Below are 14,000 nucleotides of genomic sequence, written 5' to 3' on the forward strand. Positions count from 1 at the left end.
GTATAACACAAGCCATTTAAACTAGAGAAGGCCGGGGCAGCAATATCCCCCGCTGAAACGGCCGACTCAAAAACCTCGGAAAACAGCGAACGTAAGCTAAGAGAGAAAAATATTAAACTATATGGGAAAATACATACAAAAATAAAATTCAATGCGAAGGAAGTTAAGGGTGGAAAAGCAACATTTTTAATAGACACTGGGGCAGAAATAAACCTTATTAGGGACAGCACGCTAGGAACAGAGACAAAAATCGACCGATCAAAGAGAACGAGACTCTAAGGAATCACATCAGTAGCAGTTATAAGTTTAGGACAGGTAAAATTAGAAATCGAAGGCCGAACAACCATCTTCGATGTCGTAGGGGATGAATTCAACCTAAAAGAAGACGGAATCCTGGGGTTACCCTTCTTGGGAGAGCAAGAAGTGAAGATCGACTTCAAAAACAAAAATTTAACTCTTGGCAATAAAAACTTTAAATTCCAAGAAGAGATCATCAGAATACTTAGGAGATGCGCGCATCTGGTACATGTCAAGGTGATCAATGCTGAAAAAGAGGGGTACATTCCGCGATGCGACATAGCACCTGGCGTTTATCTGGGAGATGCAGTCGTGGCTGTCAACAACGGGGTAGCATGCATGTATGCTTACAACACAACAGATGAGGAACACATATTTACAGTGCCGTACCTGGAGGTTGGAAAATTTGAAGAGAAATTAAACGAAGCAACGATACATAGCGTTTACGAGGAAGGTGCGAATGAGGAGACGAGGCAAGAACGAGCAGACAAAATACTTGAGATTATACCAACAGAACACCTTGGGGAGGAAGAATTAGAAATGGTACGTCAAAATATTTGGTACGAGCCTGACATATACATACTACCTGGGGAGAAACTTCAAGCAGCAAAAGTACCACCACACAGAATACGGACGACTGACGATATCCCAATAAATGTTAAACAATACCGAATGCCTCATAATTTAAAAAACGAACTAAAATCACAAATACAAGGCATGCTGGATGCCGATATAATCGAACCTTCCGATTCACCATATAGTTCGCCTGTATGGATTGTGCCCAAGAAACCAAAACCCGACGGATCAAAAAATTGGAGGCTGGTGATAGATTTTCGCAAATTAAATGACAAAACAATTCCGAACTCATACCCGCTACCTGATATTCGAGACATACTTGACCAACTTGGTGGCGCTACGTATTTTTCGGTCTTCGATCTCGACTCAGGATTTCATCAGATTCCATTGGCAGAAGAAGATAAACATAAAACAGCATTCTCGGTTCCAATGGGTCACTATCATTATAAAAGAATGGCAATGGGACTTAAAGGAGCTCCACCAACATTCCAGGGTACCATGGAGTGCGTGTTATCAGGCTTACAGGGGGAGTTATTATTCGTATACATGGACGATGGAGTAATATATGGAAGATCGCTGGAGGAACACCGCCAGAAATACGAAAAGTTTGCTGACAGATTGAAGAAAGTAGGATTGAAGCTAAAACCATCAAAGTGTGAATTTCTACGTCGAGAAGTTACATATCTGGGGCACATTATCAGCGCAGATGGAGTCAGACCAAATCCAACGAAGGTGGAAGCTGCGGAGAGGTTCAAAAGGCCAACAAACGAAAAGAAAATCCGAGAATTCCTGGGATTAGCCGGCTATTACAGAAGATTCATCAAGAATTTTGCAGGAAAGGCCAAACCATTAACGGACCTGCTCAAAAAAGACACGCCCTTTGTATGGGAAGAGGCCCAGGATAATGCATTCAAAACATTGAAAAAAGAGTTATGCGAAGGAGTTACATTGCAATATCCCGATTTCGAAAAACCTTTCATAGTCACGACAGATGCGTCAGAATATGCAGTGGGAGCAATATTAAGTCAGGGTAAACTTGGAGAAGATAGAGCAATAAGTTACGCCTCAAGAGCAATGTCATCAGCCGAGCGAAATTATAATGTCACGAAGAAGGAACTACTGGCAATAATGTACGCTATAGAAACATTTAGGCCGTACATCTATGGCAGGAATTTCACCTTAGTCACTGACCACCAACCATTAGCGTGGCTGAAATCAACGAAAAGGCCTGGTGAACATCTACGACGATGGGTCGATCGATTGGAAGAATATAACTATACAATTGTACACCGTTCAGGTAAGAGCAACTCAAATGCAGACGCGCTCTCCAGGAACCCAGTACGAGATGAAAATGGTCAGCTCCTACCGTTAGCAGAAGTAGACATGGCAAAAAGAGGAAGGAAAGAAAATACAGCAACATCATCAACGGAGCAGGGCGGTCCAAGGAAAAGAGCACGTAGGAAAAAACGAATGCCAAAAGGAATGGAGCAGTCCAGTGACGATTCGACATTCGACTCCGAATTCGAAAAAGAATCCCACGTAGATATGGAGTTGACATCAGCAGTGGCGGGACCCTCGGGAATGCAAATGGAAAAAAGGAAAAGGGGACGTCCAAAAGGAAGCAAAAATAAACCCAAGTCAACACCAAGGCTGGAATCAGGAAATAATCGTAATCAGCGAGAATATCAAACAAGAAGTAAAGATGCTGCAAGTAAAAGCAGAAGGAAAGAGTCACTAGAAGATTCGGAAAGTGACAAAGATACGGATTCGGCACCGGAAACACAAGGAGGCAGGCTCCAGCCATCAGAACGAAAAGATGCAGTGATTAACGAAAGCGACGATGAAGTAATAGGATCTGGAACGCAGGACAAGGAAGTAGAGAATCGGGATGACCTATGGGGGCAGTTATTAACGGAAAATCCCGGAACAAGGAGTACAGACGACAGCGACACCGTAAATCCAATGCATCGCGAGTTAAGCGTGCCAGAAGGATACTCCACCGATCCAGAAGAAGAATCAAATGTAAAATACACCAGGCAGCATGTAACAGATGTCAACGACAACTTTGTATTCTTCCTACCTGCCAGTGGAGAGATAAATTCGGACTTAGTCGATATACTCTTGGAAATGAAGTGGATAAATATGGGAAATATACAAGAAGATAATCTAGAAAAAGGGGATGTATTAATGATAAATAAAAGGAAAAGATGGGGGTTCGGAATGATATATGCATCCAATGCTATCGGTAGAACAGATGAAGAAGTGCTGGACATGGTCGTGGCATCGTTGAAACAGTTGGCAGAACAAAAACAATGCAAAACCCTACGAATGCCTACAGGGATCGAGTTACTCAGCAAAACAATACAAGCATACTACGTATCAAGATTGAAGGAAACATTTTCAAATACGGAAATAAAAATAATTCTATGCAGCGGAAAATTAGAAGTGCCGAAAGCCACCAATAGAAGATCACTAATAAGGGACCACCATACATCGGCTGTAGGAGGACACAAGGGCATGACGAAGACGTATCGACGTATAAGAAGCCAATTCTACTGGAGGACTATGCAGCAGGATGTGAGGGACTACATCAAGACCTGTTTTATTTGCCAACAACGGAAACTGGTACGTGTAAAACCAAAGAAACCTATGGTCATCACGGATACTCCGGAGACAGCCTTCGAGAAAATATCTATGGACATCTATGGGCCACGAGAATTAACCAGACGAGGTTATAGATACATATTAACAGTGCAGGATCTATTAACAAAGTTCGCCATTGCCATTCCGCTGAAACACCAAGAGGCTGGAGATGTTGCAAAGGCGTTAGCGGAAAAAGTCATCTGTCTGTTTGGAGCACCACGAGCAATCTTAACGGATAAAGGAACGAACTTCATGAGTGAAACGATGCAAAGCCTGTGTAAATTATTTAAAATCAGACATCTTAATACAACCGCATACCACCCGCAAAGCAACGGTTCCATTGAGAGGAGTCATCATTCGTTAACAGAGTACCTGAGAACCTTCATCGACCAAAATAGAGAGTGGGACGACTGGTTGGACTTTGCAATGTTCTCATATAACACGTCAGTTCATGAAGCAACCAATTACACACCCCACGAACTAGTATTTGGACGAACTGCAAGCATACCATCAGAATTTTCATTAGGAGCAGATACGGCTGGTAAAACTTACCATGACTATTTGACGAACCTAGTGGAAATACTAGAAACAACCCAAAGACTGGCGAGGACTAATTTAGAAAATGCAAAAAGGAAATCAAAAGAATATTACGACCGCAACGCAACAGAAAGGGTCTTCGAAGTAGGTATGAAAGTGTGGTTATTAAAAGAACCGCGGACAGACAAGATGAAATACCATTACGAGGGCCCATATGAAATAACTAGGGTTTGTGAAAACAATAACGTCGAAATAAACATAAGAGGCAAACTTCGAGTGGTACACCAGGACAAAATCAAACTGACACAGACAGCTCCAGACTCCGAATCTGAAGACTTACTATTAAATATAAGCTCTGCATGAGGATGATATAACCTCCCATCCCCATTGTTAAACAAAAACGCGAAATTATATGTTAACAGATACTAAGAAGAAAATACGAGAAGCCATGGATATTAAAGAATTAAACAGGAAGATGATCACGGCGGTCATGGACGAGGACGTCATAGGAATAATCAATATCGTGCAGGACTACGGCCTAGGATATGTGCCAGAATGGAACCAGGGATACACACTCCTGGGGAAAGCTTTAACAAGAGGAAGACGGGTATCAGTGAGAGAATTAATCAGATTAGGAGCCAAAATAGATGAAGCAGATCAAAAAATTCAACAGTGCCCTTGTGTAGAGCCCTAGGCCGAGAAATGATGGAGGAAGCCTGGCTTCTTATACATCGAGGAGCACGACTGGATGCCGACAATGATGACAGTGGTAACCGACCAATACACGAATTAATAATAGACAGAGATTTTGGATCAAGACGCGTAAGAGTCACGAGCAGAAGAATGTTATACCACATGATCCGACAAGGGGTGGATTTATCAGCAAAAAATAGAGAAGGTCAAGCAGCAATCCATCTAGCCGCAAAGCAAGGTATATGGGACTTATTCAACGTCCTGCTGGAGGAAGGCTCAACAATCAACCTAGAAGACGACAATGGAAGAACAGCATTATTCTACGCAGTAGAAGGAAGACAAAAGGGAAAAGTGGATAAACTACTTCGGATGGGCGCTGGAGTTAATCACACTGATAACCAAGGAATGACGCCATTGATGATGGTCCTTAACAAACGAGTAGACTACGTCCACGCAATGAGAAATGACTGGAGCAGTGAATACACAACTCTCGTCAATATTGTAAAAATTTTGCTAACCTTTGGAGCAAAAATGAACCAACGCACTACAGAAGAGGGCATTACGGCATTACACATGGCCGCACATAGAGGATACGAGGAAATAACTAGAATGTTGCTAATCAACGGAGCAGATATCAACGCAAAGACAAAAAGAGGGAGGTACGTTCCGCAATTCAGCAAGTATCACAGAGAAGTAGCTGACATGCCAAGGGATTACGACCCTGGTATTCCAAAAAACACATGGAACCACGCAACTCGCGGCCAAGTACAAGTATGTGACCTAATCAAATGTTGGCTTTTGAAGTTACGAGCAGGAGGTAAAGAGATAGCGGAGGAATTGAAATCAGAAATAGCATGCGTCGAGGAAAAATACGAAGAATACGAAACCATAGTACTGAATGAAATAGAGATTATGAAGAGCGTATCTACAACAAGACAGTCGATAACCCTGTTCGACGTCTGGAGGGCTTCAGAGAAGCAGATGAGTATCTATTGTAGATGCGCGGAGTTCGGGAGCATTCTAGAGGAAAAACTGAGACACACCGACTACTTCAAAGAAGAGCTGAGAGAGAAAGTGAAACGGGCATTACGAAGGAAGAAGATGACCGACACCGTAAAAGAAGAATTAGAGAAAGTCAAGTTTCTACGTCATCTGCAAGGACATGAACTAGACAGAGTCATGAGCTATTTGGAAATAGAGGACTTGGTAAAAATTATGGACCCGAAAACATCTCAACTACGGAAGAAGAATAAATGGAGACGAAAATACCAACAAAACCAACAATACCAGGGCATGAAACGATACGCGAAGTAACCATATAGGTGACGTAATCAGATAATTATTATTGAATCTTTATATTATAGATTTTAGCACGGGATCATAGAATTTAGTAAAGAATATAGTGTTAAATATATTTATAATTTTTTGCCTACTGGAAGATAATTACATAACCAAACTATAATAATACAGCATGTTAACTAGAAATACTACCCTTCGCATATACTATCTTCTATTTTTCACTCTTTCATCTCAAAATCCGGCCGGTAATTCTATCATTTATAAAACAATAACAACGCTTAAAGCTTATACTAAACAAAACTATGTTAACTAACGCAATCGGGAGTGTAATTCCTTCCAGAATAGGGTGGAAAAGATCGATTTAGAAAAGTACTCACATATGTATGTACACATTGACATATATGCGTGGGAAATTTCGGTACGGTAGGGGAAAACAACGACTGAGTACAAAAAAAAAAAGGGGGAATAAAAAGAGAGGTTAAAAATAATTCAGATTTTGTATTAAAATAATTTGGAAGCACTAATAGTAGGCGTAAGTTATAAAATAGTTCATAAGGACCAGCAATTGGGACCTGACTTTAAAATAGTAATATGTTGTAAATTACTAATTTAAGAGCGAGAATCCCCACTGACCCATAAACGAACGTTGTTTCAAAAAAAAAGAGAGAGAAATATTAGGTAGAGGAAATAAGACTAATAAAAATAATAATAATAATAATAATAAATAAAGGATACGATAAGGTTGTGTGGTAGATACCACACGTGAGCAAAAATAATGCTCTTACGTCAGGGCATCACTACCGCGCCCTAACGGTTGGAACGGCCCATCACCAGCAGCAGCAGCAGCAGCGGGTACGAAGAAAATCAGGAAAACGGCAACATCGAGACACCATCCAGCCAAGTGAGGAAATAAAACCTGGAAAAACATGTAATCAATGAAACACATGAATATAAAAATAGGACGAAAGAAATGAACTCACCGTCTAAGGATGCAAATCACTTAGATCAATAATGACACCACCAACAGCAGAGACATCACCAAGCAGGACGGGAAACAATCACTCAGCAAAATAATTCACCTGGAAAAATGTAAAACAATATAGTAAACGAAGTATAAAAAGGGAATATGGAAAAAAACTCACCATAGATCACAGTAAATTAAAAACAGGAGCAACAATATCAGATGCAAGCGACGGGTACGGCAACAACATCCAAGAAATAGTGACAGCCGCAGTAACGAGAACCAGCAATCGAGCCACATCAGAGCAATCAACCTGGAAATTCTATTAATGTAGAAATTAAATGCGAAAACAAGTTAAAGGAAATAACTCACCAGTGACGGCAACGGAGCATCAACGACAGGAACAACGAAAACGGCAGAAAACCACGAACCAGTCGTCGAGAATATAGGTAGATTTACGTGGGAATCTATCTATTGTAGCCGGTCTTATGTTGAAATTTTGAGAAAATTTTGTCATAATATGTTTCATTAGTTCGAATATGAGCAAAATCGGCCGGTTAGGTTGCGAATTGGGGGTGTTTGAAAATTTTTTCCATTTCAAAAAAAAATTTTTTCGAATTTCGTATATTTTATGAAAATAATTTTCCAGACGTAAAAGATGGATAAAAGATATCAAATTTATCTTAAACTTCATTTAATTACCTTCAATAATTAATGGCGTGATTTTGAAAATTTTCAAAAAAAAAATTTTTTTTTCATAAAAATAATGTACGTTAAATATCACACCTTTACACAAATCACACGTCAGAATTGTCAACTCCACTTAAACACGTCTAGCACAATTATACGACTGTTTCCACAATTTTTTTTTCACAAGATAAAAAAAAAAAAATAATAAACACGTCAGTTTCACAAGATTTTGACATAAAGTCAAGAAAAAAACTGAGAAACAAAGGAATTTAGGAATAAGAAAAACTGAGAACATAAAGGCAATTACCATTTAGCATCCATGGGGCAACTGAGGAGTTGAGACGCTGTGGAAGAAATCGGAGCTTATCAAAATGAGATAAGCCGTGCAGCTGCAACTAAGTAGTGAACGAATAAAATTTAGTATAGGGAATACGTAATATAAAAATATAAATGCAAAAATGACGGTAACTCCTAAAATATAAATCTTTCAGAAATTTATAAGAATCCGAAATTGCAGCTTAGGAAATTTCCTATGAATAATGTTTTTATACTGTAGGACTATCTTCAATATCTTAGGAGATATAGAAACTTAGGAAGTATTATTAACATATCGAAAATGTAAAATCATGAGATTATAAATCGGCTATAAGTCCTAAAATATTGATTTTTTTTCAAGACAACGATAAGAATTCAAAATTGTAGCTTAGAAAATTTCCTGATTGCAAATCTTGTTGAAAATTAACATTAGTATGAATTTAATTGTAACCTTATAAAAGAAAGTATCGCTATAAAAACATATATAGATATACACATAAGTACTGAGTATACTTTCTAAGTGTTAAGAAACGTACGATGGGTATATATATATATATATACTTTTTATAATATTCATATATACACTTACTTCACTTAATTCAGTTAAGATAAAACACATTAATTAACAGTAAAGAACTCTTTTGTCTCTTTTGAAAAACAAAAGGCGATTTGGAGGCGATTCTAAGAAATTTTTTTTCTCTTTCAAATCCTTTTTATTTATTTAATAAAAAAAAAAAAAAAAAAAAAAAAAAAAAATAATAATAGTATACGAATCAAAAATTGGGAAGGGAATAATATAATAAGTAGTAGCAATAAGGCACCATCAATCCCGAAGAAGATCATGGAGTTCACGGATGCTGAAAAAAAAAAAAAAAAAAACCGTTTCTTTCACAATTCCTTTTCTCAAAGTTACAAGAAGGAAGAAGTAGAGAACCATGAAAAACTTACCGATTAGAAGCTTGGGACGAGCCAAGAAGGTCACGAGCAAGCTCTAGAAGAAACCGTTGAACCTGGCGATAGTCCGCCGGAGTAAGCTCCACTTTGGCAACAACGGAATTCCATAATGGCCGCAGAAATCGAGGAAGAAGCGGCCGGACCAAAGCCAAAATTTTACCAAGAAGCTCGAAGGCATCCGAATACGAGTCGGCGGGAAGTGAAGCAAGATCAATCAAATAAGAAATTAGTCTCAAGGTGACCTAGGAATGAAAAAAAAAATATAATAAAACGCAAGTAGAAATGAAATAATGATAAAATTTCTGCACACGAGTAAAAGAACTTACCGGGAGAGTCAAACACCGAACATACAAAATAAACCGCATCGTGGGAATAAATTGAACTTTGACCCATCCGTCATCATCTTCGAAATCCGCAACGGAGCGACGTGACGCTAAAAATACACGAAAAGAGTAACGAAATTTTCACCCTTTTTGTTGTTCTTAATAAACTCTTGTCTAGAATATATTAGACTCACCCATTATGCGAAAACAATCCGCAGAAATTCAAAAAGTATATGGTCACTAAATCACGACACAAATAAGCATAAAGTGAATTTTTCTTCGTATATCACCTTTTATCACTTAAACACACCCATGGAAAATAAATCTCGTGTCACTTAATGAACTTAACTACACTTCATAAGATATAGTTCAATGAATATTCATTTTTTTATCGACATTCACCACTGTAAAATTATAATAATCTTTTTAAGATGTAAATGACAATTGTAATTGAAAATTTTTTTTTCTCTGGTAGAGGTGTGATCACTCGGAGCGGAATAAGTATTCTAATTAAGTTATTATAACTAAGACCATGGGGTCCAGCATAGATAACGTACTTAGAAAAGCACTGTCAGCACGTCTGGAGAAGCGATACAGATGAGAAAAGAATAACTCTATCCTTGTGTACTCATATTTCATGGGGAATAAATCTACGGTAGGATACGTACTCAGTCGTTTGAAAAACGATTAGGATATAATATATTATATTAAGATAATAATAATAATTGGTAGATCAAAATGTTTTTTTCATAACTAGTAATTTTAAGAATAGTTAATTAAGTAATTGTCGTTTCATGCCCAATGATATTGTTCACCAAATAAAATACAGATGAAAGGAAATCCTGTCGATCCAAAAAAAAATATACAGATAAAAAGTTATAAATTAATGCCATAAAATTTTTGCAGAATGAGTAAAGCAATAAAAAGATTATTACTAGTGATGCTGCTGATCATCCAGACAACACAGGCATTATTAGGATATGACTGTGGAGGAATTTCAATGAACGTGACAACGATGTCAGCGGTCGCGGTAGGAGAGTGCAACGTCCCTCTCAGGAACCCGAGAGAAGAAGCTGTAACTTTACAATTACTGCAACTAGCTGAATTCAAAAATACGGAAGTGCGGGAGTGTAGAGTAGAAGTGAATCGAGTGATAACGTATTGCGGATATTGGTATCACACTTTCGCGGTAACGAACGGAAGACAAGAGTACATTTATGAGCTTGATTATAGACAATGTAAAAAATTACAAGAAGATGGAAGCTTAAGGATGGGCGATTCAGGATTTATAGAAGGAGTAAAAAGGAATAGTACTGATTTTCGGACTATAATGCTAGCAGGAAAAACAACAGTGGATGGAAAATGCACGGGAGTTTCATACAGCGATCCATTTGGCACATGGGACGGAGTTATCGTGGAGGCGACCGTAAAAATTACAATCAAGAACTATTATGCGACTATTGAACGAGCCAGTAATAAAATAATTTTAGGAAGCGGATCAAGATGCGACTGGGCAGAAGGAGAGTGTATCGACCAATCAGGGAATTATGTGTTTTGGGAAGTCATCAGGGATGATTCTTGTACAGCCAACCATCTCACACTATATGAGGGTCCGGGATTGATTCTATCGGGTGAACCAGGAGAACCAGAAATTTATACTCTAAACACAGAGGAGACGACCTTCGCCCTGTCAAAGAAAATGGAAAAAGAAGTTTGTGGTTACAAATTAATTCAAACAGAACACCCGAAATTGTTAATCAGGATATTAAAACCAGGAGAACACGGAGCGAGAACGCGACCAATCGCAACGCACGATTTAGATATCTTCACATACATAAATTCAAAATTTATATACGTAGAAAAACATATCAAACGTCAAATGAAAGCTCTATACAGAGACATATTGCTACACAAATGAGAAGTAGAGAGGCAAGTAATTTCCAATGCACTCATGTTTTCGGGACTTAAACCAGAAGAGTTTGCCTACGCTATAATGAAGGGCCCAGGATATTACGCTAGTCTCGCCGGAGAAATAATATATTTAATAAAATGCGTAGCTGTGGAAGTGACATTAAGGAAGACACAGGACTGTTACCAAGAACTACCGGTAAAATATAGAAATGAGAGTTGGTTTCTAACTCCAAAGTCTAGGATGCTGATCAAAGAGGGAACGATGGTGGATTGTAATCAGCTGTTGGCAGTAGGATATGAAATAGACGGAGCATGGATTACAATGAAACCCGACTTCGAAGATACTGTCAGACCACAAACCTTGAGCCCATTAACGACACCAACTTGGAGTTATGAAGATCTGAAACATCTGGCAACGAGTGGAATATACACGGAAAAAGATCTTGAAAAATTAAGAAACAGAATAATGCTACCAGTAGAAACACCGGTAACAATAAACACCATAGTAAGAGGAGCCACCGGAAGGACAATTTCAGGAAATTCGGGAATATCCATGGCAAAGTTCATTGACGAGGCAGACATCGAAAATTTCGCGAAAAAACAGTGGGAGAAATTTTGGGGAGGATTCTTGGTATTTGGCACAGCTAGTGCTGGAGTAATCGGAGTAATCATGGTATTAAAATTCTTAAAGATAATAATCGATACGGCAGTTCATGGATATACGCTACACAGAGCCTACGGTTGGAGTCTATATCTGCTAGGAGCAATATTATCTTCCATAACTCACTTATTGTTGCATCTAGCAAAGGAGCCTCTGAGAAACAACGAGGAAGAAAAAACGAGGCGACAAAAAGGAAATCTGGAGGAAACCAGGGAAGAAGAGTCGCGATTCTAAAAGAAAGATATTTACTTTAGCATTAAGCCACAATACATACACATATACACACAAATATGCATAATCGTAACACACACAAAAAAAAAAAAAACGGGGAAAGGGTGTGAGTTGTTTATGTTTATTATTATTCCAGTGCCTTGATGGAGCCAACTCGGGGATCCTTGTCTAGGGTCATCGCTTTGGACAACAGGAGGGGATTGTACTCAGAGGATATAGGAGAGTATCGGCCATTCGCCCGCAACAAAACAATTATAACCTTTATGAACATCGAGGACGAGGAAAGGAAAATCGGAATTTTGGAAGAGAAGATAAACGAGGTAGCGAAAGAAGAATCGAGCAGCCAATACAGGGAATGGAGAGAACAGATCAGACGAATGAAGACCCGAATGCGCGATAGCATCCACCGCTGCAGTATACGGGAAGCATTTACCACCGCTGAAACCCTACAATACCATCAAGAAATCTTTAAAATCAAGGAAAATGGAGAAAAGATAAGAAGAACAGAAAAGGGCGAATGGATTATCAACCCCAATCAAGGAGGTCTAAAAATAGGAAACGGAACCACCTGGGAGGAAATAGATGCTGAAATTATACTAATGGACAAAATCACCGCTACAGCATTTTTTGTCGCTCTAGCGGCATACGAAGGTCAAGCAATTCGTGACGTATATTCGCCAACTGTTATAAAACAAGGATTAGAAGAGATTTTAGAAGAAAATAGTAACTCAGATCTACTGACGGGAACAAGCAACGACGGCATAAGGTTATTGCTGGGAATCATAGACATCGAAGTGATAATTTTTCATCAGCAAATAATTTACAAATACGTAATTCCATTAATACAGAGAACAAGTTACAGACTAATTAGGCATTATCCTTTCCCGACACAGATCATCTCAGCACCAGGATTTGGCTCGATTGTCAAGCCTACTACCCCCTTTACGGCGATCAACGATCAGGGATATATTCCGCTGACACAGGAAGAAATAAGATCATGCCAGGTGATAAAAGGACGATTTTTGGCTATGCAGACGGCAACCGCAAAGACAACCGATGGGACGGAAGAATGTGAAGTGGCACTGTGGAAGAAGTCACGAGATATTGATCTACGAAGTTGTGATTTAAGAGTCGTGAAGATTAAGGAAACAATTTGGACAAAATTAATGGGAATAAATGCATGGTTGTTTACAACCCAGGAAGCTGACATAGTAAAGGGCAAGTGTCAAGCGAATAAATCATTAGAATTGGAAGTGCGCGGAACGGGAGTAGTTTGGATGGCTCCTGGTTGCGAAGGAATGGCAGGAAAAAGGATATTCACAACCACACAGGAAATAACGATCGCTACGAAAATATCCGAGGAAGTTTTAACCTGGCCAAGGATAGATGAGGAATTAGAAAAATTTTCCAAGGAAATGCAAGTGGATCTAACCCACGTTCTAAAAGAAATCAGCGAAGAAAATGAAGTACAACTTCCGGAAGGTATAAAATTTCATCGAATCTGGAGAGCTATCAAGCAAAAAGGGTTGAATCAGACTGTGCATTCGGCGTCCTACGGAACAAGATCTCCATTAGTATACATCTGCGCTGCTATAGCACTTTTAAGTGCGACTGTACTTTGTGACCTAGTATGGCGTGTAATGAAGAGACGTAATCTAACGAAAAACGACACCAGTGAGGATGTTGGAAGAGATAACCCATATTGTGAGGTGGAAGATGCTATCCCGGAATCCAGTCAACCGATGGAGGTCATCATGGAAATCAGCGACGAAGCCTCCCGATCAGGAAACAGGATCAGCAACCCGGAGGTCATTGAGATGACCGATCGACCCAAGAGGATCAACTCGAGGAGTAAGCAGACAACAACGGTCGTCGACAGCTGGGACTACAGGGCAATGCGCTTTTAATT

General features: G+C 39.1%; 1 long non-coding RNA gene across 2 annotated transcripts; it reads right to left on the minus strand.

Moving 5' to 3' along the window:
- Nucleotides 1-6,884: 6,884 nt before the first annotated feature.
- On the minus strand, nt 6,885-8,287 carry LOC123259135. 2 transcript variants are annotated; one of them, XR_006508183.1, is made up of 4 exons: nt 7,379-8,287; nt 7,188-7,319; nt 7,026-7,124; nt 6,885-6,961 (listed from the first exon to the last, which is right to left on the minus strand). It is a non-coding gene; the product is annotated as an uncharacterized LOC123259135 (long non-coding RNA). The 2 variants fall into 2 exon arrangements; XR_006508182.1 differs by having other exon boundaries at nt 6,890-7,124.
- Between the last annotated feature and the right edge of the window lie 5,713 nt (nt 8,288-14,000).

The sequence above is a fragment of the Cotesia glomerata genome, linkage group LG2 (assembly GCF_020080835.1).
Source record: "Cotesia glomerata isolate CgM1 linkage group LG2, MPM_Cglom_v2.3, whole genome shotgun sequence".
NCBI classification, from domain to species: domain Eukaryota; kingdom Metazoa; phylum Arthropoda; class Insecta; order Hymenoptera; family Braconidae; genus Cotesia; species Cotesia glomerata.